Source organism: Microcaecilia unicolor, chromosome 3, assembly GCF_901765095.1.
Source record: "Microcaecilia unicolor chromosome 3, aMicUni1.1, whole genome shotgun sequence".
Taxonomy (NCBI): Eukaryota; Metazoa; Chordata; class Amphibia; order Gymnophiona; family Siphonopidae; genus Microcaecilia; species Microcaecilia unicolor.
In genome coordinates, this window is record NC_044033.1 from 251,965,462 (window position 1) to 251,976,205 (window position 10,744).

The 10,744-nt window shown below is 45.9% G+C and overlaps 1 protein-coding gene across 1 annotated transcript in view; it reads right to left on the bottom strand.

Moving 5' to 3' along the window:
• Window positions 1-10,744, bottom strand: part of LOC115466521 (sulfotransferase family cytosolic 2B member 1-like) — a 1,032,539-nt gene that overhangs the window by 586,574 nt on the left and 435,221 nt on the right. The window lies entirely within an intron of this gene.

The following is a 10,744-nucleotide window of genomic DNA, read 5'->3' on the forward strand; positions in this document are numbered from 1 at the left end:
TAGGCACTGAACTTTAGGAAAATATTTTGCCAAAACTCCACCTACCTCTGCACAGTCGAGAAAAAAACAAACAAACAAAGAAAGTTAACCCCTGCAAGATCCACCAGCTTAGGAGCCTGAGTTCAGGTTGGGGCAGAGGCCCAAGGTAAACCAGAAAGATAAGGACGGAAATCATTCGGAAGTTATACAGGATTAGAGAGAGAATGGAGCTGGGAGGGAGCTCAGGTGATCATCTGGAATCAGAGGAAAATGGGACTGAGACTGAGAGAGACCTTGGGGGAACATCTAGAATCAGAGAAAGATGGGGCTGAAAGAGACCTCAGGAGACCATCTGGAATCAGAGTAAGATGGGGCTGAGAGAGACCTCAGGAGATCATCTAGAATCAGAGAAAGATGGGGCTGAGAAGGACCTCAAGAGATCATTCAGAATCAGAGAAAGATGGGGATGGGAAGGACCTCAGGAGATCTCCTAGAATCAGAGAAAGATGGGACTGAGAGAGACCTCAGGGGATCATCTAGAATCGAAGAAAGATAGAGCTGGGAGGAACCTCAGGAATGATCTACAATCTAATTAGCAAGAGATGTGTACCTCAGAAGATCATCTAGAATCAGAGAAAGATGGGGCTGAGAGAGACCTCAGGAGATCATCTAGAATCAGAGAAAGATGGGGCTGAGAAGGACCTCAAGAGATCATTCAGAATCAGAGAAAGATGGGGATGGGAAGGACCTCAGGAGATCTCCTAGAATCAGAGAAAGATGGGACTGAGAGAGACCTCAGGGGATCATCTAGAATCGAAGAAAGATAGAGCTGGGAGGAACCTCAGGAATGATCTACAATCTAATTAGCAAGAGATGTGTACCTCAGAAGATCATCTAGAATCAGAGAAAGATGGTCTGGGAGTGACCTCAGGAGATTATCTAGAGTCAGAGGAAGTTGCAGCTTGAGGCTGCATCAGGGGATCACCCTTGTTCTTTACTCAAGGACCATGATAAGGTATCCAGGGAGCTCAGCTAAAACTTCATCCATGAAGCTTTTATAAGGTAGGTTAAACACAGATTCAGTTGGGAGGATATAGCCAGTTCTCCCTTAAGAATGTTATGATTCCACATACACTGGACTACAGTTAGTAAAAATGGGTTGACTATTACCTTCTGAGACCTGTGATCTGTGACGTGAGTTCAACAGTGCAATAGCAAGAATCATTAAGCAGCTGCGTTGTTTATTGTAATTTGCCTGGCTGTGGTGTTTTTGAGTGTACTTGTGTATCTGATGATGTTTCCTCGGAAGGGGTGGAGGATGCGATTCCACATGAGGAAGCAGGTGTGACTGGGCCAGGGGCACACCCTGCTGTCAGGACTTCACCTTTCCCAGAATTTAATCTATACCTCTCTTTCCTCCTCCCTTCATCCTCATTTTCCTGTCTCTCCACCTCTTTCTCTGACTTTGTAACTCTCTTGTCTGAATGATTCTTTTTAAATTAGAGATGATTTCTTCATCTAGCTGTTGTGGTGTGGAAATGAGAAACAAAGAATTTTGGAGGCCAAACCCTATCCTTTTTCAAGACACTTCTTTTAAGGAGCAGTCCTGAGATCTCATCTGATCATGGGTGCACAAACGAATGTGAATAGGATAAACACAGAGATGTCCTGGACCTGTATGGTGGACTTGGCAGGGTCCTTCTTGGGCCAGTTAAGAGAAAGCTTGACTGCTGTTCACAGGGAAGCCAAGCATTTTAGTTCTTAACCTGACATATACAAGGTCTGCTTGGGGCTGGAAGGAACCTCAGAAGATCATCTAAAATCAGAGAAAGATGGGACTGGGAGGGACATTAGGAGATCATCTAGAAACAGAGAAAGACAGGGCAGGGAGAGACCTTGAGAAGACATCTGGAATCGGGGAAAGATGGTGATCGGAGTATCATTGGGGTTCATTTAGAAAGATGGAGCTGGGAGAGACCTCAGAAAATCATCTTGAATCAGAGAAAGATGGATCTGGGAGGGAGCTTAGAGGATCTTCTAGAATCAGAGAAAGATGGGGCTGGGTTGTATATTTGGAAGATCATCTAGATTCCTGAGAGGGACCTCAGGGGGTCAGCTAGAATCCGAGAACGATGGAGCCTGGGAGGGACCTCAGACATCATCTAGAATCAGAGAAAGATGGGGCTGGGAAGGACATCAGGAGATCTTCTAGAATCAGAGAATGGTGGACCTGGGAGGGACCTCAGGTCATCATCTGGAATCAAAGAAAGATGGACCTGTGAGGGTCCTCAGGGCGTCATCTAGAATCAGAGAAAAATGGACCTGGGAAGGACCTCAGTCAGGGCATCATCTAGAACCAGGGAAAGATGGATCTAGGAGCATCCTCAGGGGATCATTAGAGAAAGATGGGTCTGGGAGAGATCTAAAAGGATCTTCCAGAATCCCAGAAAGATGGGTCTGGGAGGATCTTCCAGAATCACAGAAAGATGGGGCTGGGTTGGATATTTGGGAGATCTAGAATCTAGAATGGGGTGGGAGGGACCTCAGGAAATCATTGGGAACCAAAGAGTGATGGAAGTGCTCTTGCCTGCAGGCAGAATCCCTGTACTTAAATGTTCCTAGACAAACTTGCTGTTAAACCCTCCTGTAATGATAATCCCATCCTCTACCTGGGTAAAACCTGTGGCATTCAACATCCCTCATAGCTTGAAAACCTTTCCTAATGTCTCACGTTGGTATCCCCTCCTGTTATTTAAGGCTGAGACTTCTCACCTTGTCCATGCTGTATGGGAGAATGACTGGACCTCTTTCCCTCATTGTAATCCATCACCCTCTTCTATCTATGTAATTGAAGGCCGCTGTTCAACCACCCTTTGACCTCATCTTCTCCAAGTTTAGCTGATCCTGTCCTCCTGTATTCCACTGTTATGTCTCGTTTGGATTATTCCAATGTGTTAAATGCAGGTCTTGCCCAATATCTCCTTACATGATTGCAGGCTGTCAAGAACATAGGTGTCCAGCTTTTTTTCCAGGCTAGAAAGTATGACCATGCCACCCCCTACTGGTTCAACATCATTATCGTAAAGTTCCCTACCTAATTCAATTGAAAGTGTGTACTCTGGATCTCAAAGTCATGAATTCAGGATTGTCTGGGTCTTTCCGCGTCAGAGTAATTGAGCCCAATGTTTCATCCATGGTGCTGTAGCTTTCTTCAGGGTGTGCTGTGAGGTCTGCAGTTTGTCTTTAGTGGTTACTCAAACCTGATTGGTTCGGGTTTGAGGTGAGCGGTGACCTCGGGATGGCAGGAGATTTCGGCGGAAAAGTCTGTTGAATTCTGGTGGGAATTTGTGACCAGCAGACTTTCCCACCACAGTTTCCTGAGGAAACCACCCACCTCAGATCCCAACCAGTCAGGTTTGAGACACACTGCAGACCTCACTGCACAACCTGGTGAAATCCGCAGCACGACACTGAAACGTCAGTTCCACGTACTCGGATGAGGCAAAACCTAGCCAACTGAAACAATCGTGACAGCAGTCGTGAAAGCCTAAGAGAACATATAATCCTGAATTCAGGTTGCCCTCATTTAGCCACTGTTTTGTGTCCTTTTCCTAGTTCTCACTTCTCACGCTTGTTTTGTGGCTTCCGGTTGGTCATTCCACCACTTTCTTCTTTGGTGGACCCTCTCTGTGGAACTTACCTCACACTATGACAACTGGAATCGTCTTAACTCAAATGTAATGCCGCCTTAAAAACTTCTCCCGTTTTGCAGGTTGACGAGGGCTTAGTCTGAAAGGTGTTTGATGGTGCAGAATTGTCTGCCCCTTTTTTCACTTTCCCCTTTTTCCTTTCCATTATTTGATGGAGCTTCTTTCTGATTCAGTTGTGAGACGAATATGTCTGTCCACCGCCTCGGTTTGCTGAAAGAAAGACGGTATGTTAACTCCGACATAAACATCAACATGAACTCTTTCTCCTGCTAGGGTCACATTGTCTGTAGGACGTATCACCGAGGTTGCCCCAGTATCCCGGCTTTACAATAGGTTTTTCCACATCGTCCCGTCTTTCGCAAAGGGAATCTTGAAAAGAGTTATCCATATGGTTTTTCGTCAAAGGGTGCCACTCAAACACCAAAAGCCAACTTGAGGCCTAAGGGTGGACAGTGTCGTTGGTACTCTTTGGGATTCCCTCTGGTTCTGCGGACTTACTGACTCCAGGCTCTTCTCTTAAAGGTGTCCATTCTGATGTTCACTTTTCAACAGTGTGCACAATATCCAGATCAGGCAGAGGGGTGTGGCGAATATTACCCCTCGGAACGGACCAAGTGGCATTTTGTTTTGTGGCTCAAAGGTTGCTGAATAGAAAAGAATCATGTGGGTGAACTCCTATGAATTTTTGGCCGCTATTACCCCATCACCCTCTTGGGCAGTTACTGGGCACCCTTGATCCGGAAGGTTCTTTCACAGGTCTAAGGGAGGAATTTGTTAAGTCTTAACATGTTAAAGAAAGAAAACATAAAAAAGAAGACTGCAAACCCTCCACTGTGAAATAACCTGAAGAAACTAGGTCAGAGCAGTGGAAATTAATTCACCTATCTTTCTGCTGCATGACCTGGAGGCAGTGAGGTATCTCTCAAGTTCACATCATGTCATTTTTCTGACCTAGCCCAGAAAAGACAGTTCCCAAGTGGCAGAACACCACAGATTCTGTAGCTCTGGCTGCTCTTTCTTTTCTGTTCCCTAGGTTCAGACACTGTTTTTCCTATTCCTTCTTTGATTTTCTCTTTCTGATCTTTTTGGATTTTGCTCGGTAGAGGAGGAAATGCATTTCTGCTTTTCTTTCTCTGCTCTTGCACTGCAGATAGACTCTGACATCTCAGTTTCCAGCTCAGTTTATGTCTGCATGTTTCTTTCTAATTTGTGTTCTCTTATTCTCTGTTTCTCTCTGTTCTCTTTGGGAAATGTGTCTCTTCTCTCTGGATTTTGCTCAGTTCCTGAGGAAATGCGTTTCTGCTTCTCTTTCTCTGCTCTTGCACTGCAGACAGACTCTGACATCTCAGAGTTTCCAGCTCAGTTTATGTCTGCATGTTTCTTTCTAATTTGTGTTCTCTTATTCTCTGTTGCTCTCTGTTCTCTTTGGGAAATGTGTTTCTTCTCTCTGGATTTTGCTCAGTTCCTGAGGAAATGCGTTTCTGCTTCTCTTTCTCTGCTCTTGCACTGCAGACAGACTCTGACACCTCAGGGTTTCCATTTCCAGCTCAGTTTTTCTCTCCATGTTTCAACAGAGAATTGGTTGAATGATTCTATTGAATATTTTTTACAGTAGTTTTACTGGGGGAAGGGTTGTATCTTTTTAGGGTTTTCTTTATTGTATATCGGGCTCTTAGATCATTTTCCACCATTGTCTCAGGCCAGTGTCTGCACAGTGTGGGGGTGAGCTCTACTTCCTGGTTATTTAGGTAAAATCTGAATTTGTTTTGGGGATATTTTGACTTTTCTTGAAAATCCTTATTTTTGTCTCTCCCAGGGCCCGTGACTTTCAGCAGGTCTCTGACAGATCTTCTGGCCTGTCTGTACACACAGCGGGGGTATCCTTTTGTTTCAGTCCTGTAGCCGGGGATTGTTGATATAGATGGTGGAGAGGAGGGGCTCAGGCCCCACCTTGATTTCTCCAAATATGCCAGTTCCAGACTGGAGATTGTAGGACAGTCCTGGATTTCTGACCATCCCCATCCTGTTGCATTATGGGACTTGTAGTTCAGATTTCAATGGGCAGGATCAGGCACTACAAACCCCACACTGCTTTGGAATGTAAGTTGAAAACCAGGACTGTCCCAGAATGTCCAGCCTGGAACTGGGTAACTTGGTATCTCTGTACTCTCTCCTTCCTCCTGTTTGAACCTAGAGGATGAGGCCCGGGTTAGTAAAACCTGGAAATCTCCTCCTTGTGGGCATGTTTTTTTTTTTACATGTGTATTAATCATAAGGCTGCCAACTGGATCCAGATTCACAGGGCAGGGTTGATCCAGTCCTGGGTTTACCCCATTGCATGCAGGGACTTGTAGTCTTGATTGTCCCCATTGTAGTCCCTAAGAAAAGCAAGACTACAAGTCCCAGCATGCACTGAAGTAAAGCCAGGCCTGGATCAACCTTGTCCTGTGAATCTGGATCCAGTTGGCAGCCTTAATTAGTCAGGGTCTGTAGAGAAGACATGTGCTCGGTCATTCTGGAACGAAGCCAGGCTAATTCTGTGCAGACTTTAGCCGTTCGTTAGGAATTTTAATATTCATTTGTTACAGAACTTTTTTGCATAGATGTTAAGTTTATTTGGATTTTGCTCACACCTTTTCTCTAGTAGCTCAAGTTACCTAGTTCTAGGCTGCAGGTTTTGGGACAAGCCGGGTTTTGAACTTTATTTTATGTATTTATTTATTTAGATTTTGCTCACACCTTTTTCAGTAGTAGCTCAAGGTCAGTTATATTCAGGTATTCTGGATATTTCTCTGTCCCTGGAGGGCTCACAATCTAAGTTTGTACCTGAGGCAATGGAGGGTTAAGTGACTTGCCCAAGATCACAAGGAGCAGCGGTGGGATTTGAACTGGCCACCTCTGAATTGCAAGACCAGTGCTCTAACCACTAGGCCACGCCTCCACTCCCAAAGCAGTGTGGGATTTGTAGTGCCTGATCCTGCCCATTGAAATTACTACTACTATTTAGCATTTCTATAGCGCTACAAAGCATACGCTGCGCTGCACAAACATAGATTAAAGACAGTCCCTGCTCAAAGAGCTTACAATCTAGTAGACAAAAAATAAAGCAAACAAATCAGAACTGCAAGTCCCATAATGCAACAGGATGGGGATGGTCAGAAATCCAGGACTGTCCCAAAGTCTCCAGCCTGGAACTGGGTAACTTGGCAACCTGGGTTAGGGGTATCTCCCTGTTTATAAAATGGTGGAATTAGTTCCTTTATGTTAGGGAGATGCCCCCTTCCCTCCCTCCATCTGTAGCAATGTGGCAGCTGCTGGTGAAGGAGGTCCTGGATAGTTTGGAGTTAACTGTGGGAGTCCCCCATGCTCACATGTGACTGCACATCCTGCTTTTCCTCACTGTCACCCCCTCCCCAGTCCCCCTTGCCAACACTTTCTGCTGCTGCTCCTCCTTTTTTCCCCCTTCCCACCCCCTGCCTCTGACAGGCTTCTCTGAATATAGCATTTGTGCCTGATAGGTTCCTTTCAGACACACCTACCAGGCTCTGCAGCCCGCTGCGCTCCCTCTATTCATATACACACACATACTTATATACAAGATGTTCTCCCAGACTATTGGGACTAAATCTGAGAGGATCCTGTACCAAGGAACTTAGAGTATTGTGGGGGTGCTGTATGGCAGGAGTGAGGTGTATTGGCAGAGCTGTGTGTGAGGGTCTCAGTACTGGAGTAGCAGGGGATGCTGCAGGGCAGGAAGGAGGTGCATTGGCAGAGCTGTGTATGAGGGTCTCAGTACTGGAACAGCAGGGGGTGCTGCAGGGCAGGAGTGAGGTGCATTGGTACAGCTGCGTGTGAGGGTCTCAGTACTGGAACAGCAGGGGGTGCTGCAGGACAGGAGTGAGGTGCATTGGCTGTATGTGAGGGTCTCAGTACTGGAGTAGCAGGGGGTGTTGTATTGCAGGAGTGAGGTGCCCTGGCAAAGCTATGTGTGTATTGGGTGGAGGGTGGGGTGGGGTGGTGGTGGTATGCCGCCCCTTTCTACTGGAAATAATTCCTATGGTAAAGATACCTGAAATGATACAGGAAAGCTGAAGACTGATACTGTATATGCAGAGGAGTTTCTCAGTCCTCCTCCCTTCCTCTTGCTCCTCCCAGCAGAGACCCCTTTAAAACAGTATTGACCTAGAGGTCCCCCCCTCTGCCTTCTCCAATGCCTTGTATCTCAAATTACGTTGACTCTGAGCCTGGAAGAGTCTCAGGTGGTGTGAAAAGTCTTTCCAAAATTATCCCACCCTCCTTTGCAGTTCTTCACCTTGCCCAGTATATATTTCCGAGGTCTCACAAAGCTCACTAGCCACCTTTCTCCCCCACCAGTCTTTGGAGAGTGAGGGACTGGGGGTGATGGGGTGTAACAGTGGGAGGATAGCCTTGCTGAGGTGGGGAAGCTCTTCCCATCCTTCCTGAAATGTGGGATTGTCCAGGGGGGGGGGGTCAGAGGAAGTGACCTGTGTAGTAGGCCTGGTGTTAGAAAGGTGCAATCAGGGCAAATGCCCTGGGCATCGAGGGTACAAGGTCCCAAGGCTTTCTGAAGCTGAAGGAGATATTGCCTGCTGGTGGGCTCTGGGACTTCCTTCCAAATTTCTGCCTTGAGCTCCAGTATGTTCTATACTGGTCAAATGGTCATTCTCTGGACCTCATCAGAGAGTGGTTGTTGATTCCCCCCCACCTTATAACTTGGTTAGTGTGGAGAGGAGGGGGAGGAGAACATCTTGGGGGGGGGGGGGTACATGGTACAATGTTGTAAATCAAATTAAACTCAGATGAGAAAGTGAGGATGGGAAAAGAGGGACAAGTTGACATCATCATCAGTTCAGGATGGAACAGGATCTAAGCCCGGATGCAGAATTAATTACAATGACATTCTAAGGTGTACAGGTACATACACCTGACAGGAGCATGCTGGTTTCAGGGGAAGGGGCAGAGAAACCACTGTCTCACCCTGAACCCAAGCAAGCCACTGCACCTACACAGTTGGCAACCTTGTCCTGTGAATCTGGATCCAGTTGGCAGCCTTAATCAGTCAGGGTCTGTAGAGAAGACATGTGCTCGGTCATTCTGGAACGAAGCCAGGCTAATTCTGTGTAGACTTTAGCCATTCGTTAGGAATTTTAATATTCATTTGTTACAGAACTATTTTGCATAGATGTTAAGTTTATTTGGATTTGGATTTTGCTCCCTCCTGCATGAGGGAGATGGAGGTTATGTTTCCATGCATGGAGGAATGAAATGTGAGTCAGGACAGTGAGTCCTAATCCCCAGTTCTTCCGCTGGCAGTGTCTGCATGAGGCACTGGGGTGAGTCACCTTCTCCCCAGAGAGAGGTGTGCCTGCTTCTCATTTATTCAGGTATAAAAGACGCTGGAAACCATATTCACCAAAAGAAGCTGCGGACAACTTGTGTAGTGTCGTGAGGGTCATTTCTTCATAGACTGTGGTCTTCCGACACATATCATTCAGCCTTATACCATAGACTTCAATGGCATCACCCACCCCTGTAAACTTCAGTGAGATTTCCTCTTAAATACCTATTCCCCACATTATTCACCCCCATAGACATTCAATGGTATCATCCTCTTAAACATCTCTTCCCCACATCATTCACCTACATAGACTTCAATGGTATCACCCTCTTAAACATCTCTTCCACCCATCATTCACCCCCATAGACATTCAATGGTATCACTCTCTTAAACATCTCATCCCCACATCATTCACCCCCATAGACGTCAATGGTGTCACTCTCTTAAATATGAGCAAGTTGCATTGATATCCTTCAACAATGCCTCCAACCGATACATGAGACCAAGGTCCTCTTTTGATCAGAGAACAACAGCAGAAGAGAGGGTCAAAGTACACACAACAGTAAGAATTCAAAAAAGCACCAACGGCCATCAAGCATGGGATAATGAAGAGTCCTTTATTAGTTGACTCGAAATGGGGCGTGTTTCAGTCAGTTTGAAGAAGCCGGCTTGTATTGATGCAGTCTTGCTTCCTTTGATGAAATACTTTGGATTAGCTTTGGCTCATTGAACCTGACGCAGGTGTTTGACACCAAAACACGGCCTGTGTCGGGTCTGCTGATAAAGGACTCTTGTCTACCCCATGCTTGACGACCCTTGGTGCTTTTTTGCATTCTTCCTCTTCTGATCAGACACATCCAACTTATTTTCAGGTGAGGCACACCCTCCTCTCCCCTCCCCTCCAATATACACACAGTTCTTCCAGTGCACCTCACTCCTGCCCTGCAGCACCCTCCCCCCCTGTTATTTCCATATTGAGACCCTCACTCACACCTCTGCCAAAGCACCTCATAGGGGTAACAGGCTGCATGAGAGATGGAAGGGGTACCCTTCTATCTGTGACCTTGACGGTTACATATATGGACGTCCAAGATCTGTATGAAACCAGATTTTTGTTGACATATATTTCCATTTTATTAAGCTCCAGTTAAAACATCTATTTACAGGTTTATATTTTACAATCTGTTGGGAAGGATTTTTTTTCCTTTCCTCTGTGTACAGCTGAATTGACCCCCAAACTATGTAAGAACATAAGCACTGCGCACTGAGACAGAAGGAAGTTTCATCAAGCCCAGTATCTTGTTTCCAACAGTGGCCAATCTAGGTCACAAGTACTTGGCAGGATCCCAGAAAAGTAAAATAGACTTCGTGCTGCTTATTCCAGGAATACGCAGTGAATTTTCCCTAAGTCTGCCTTAATAATGCTTCATGAAGTTTGGTTCCAGGAATTTGTCCAAACCTTTTAAAACCCTGCTATGCTAACCACTTTTACCACATTCTCTGGCAACAAATTTTTGTCTGACCATTGGAAGGAGTTCAGCATGATGAACCTTTCATCTGCTTTCAAGCTAGTCAACTCTCAAGGTTTATAAAGTAGCCCACTGTTGGCCCAGCTCATTCCTTTAGAACCTGTCTTCCCCAACAGGTCGATCTTTATTTCAAGAGAGCCCCAGTCGAATATTCCTGAGGCAATGCT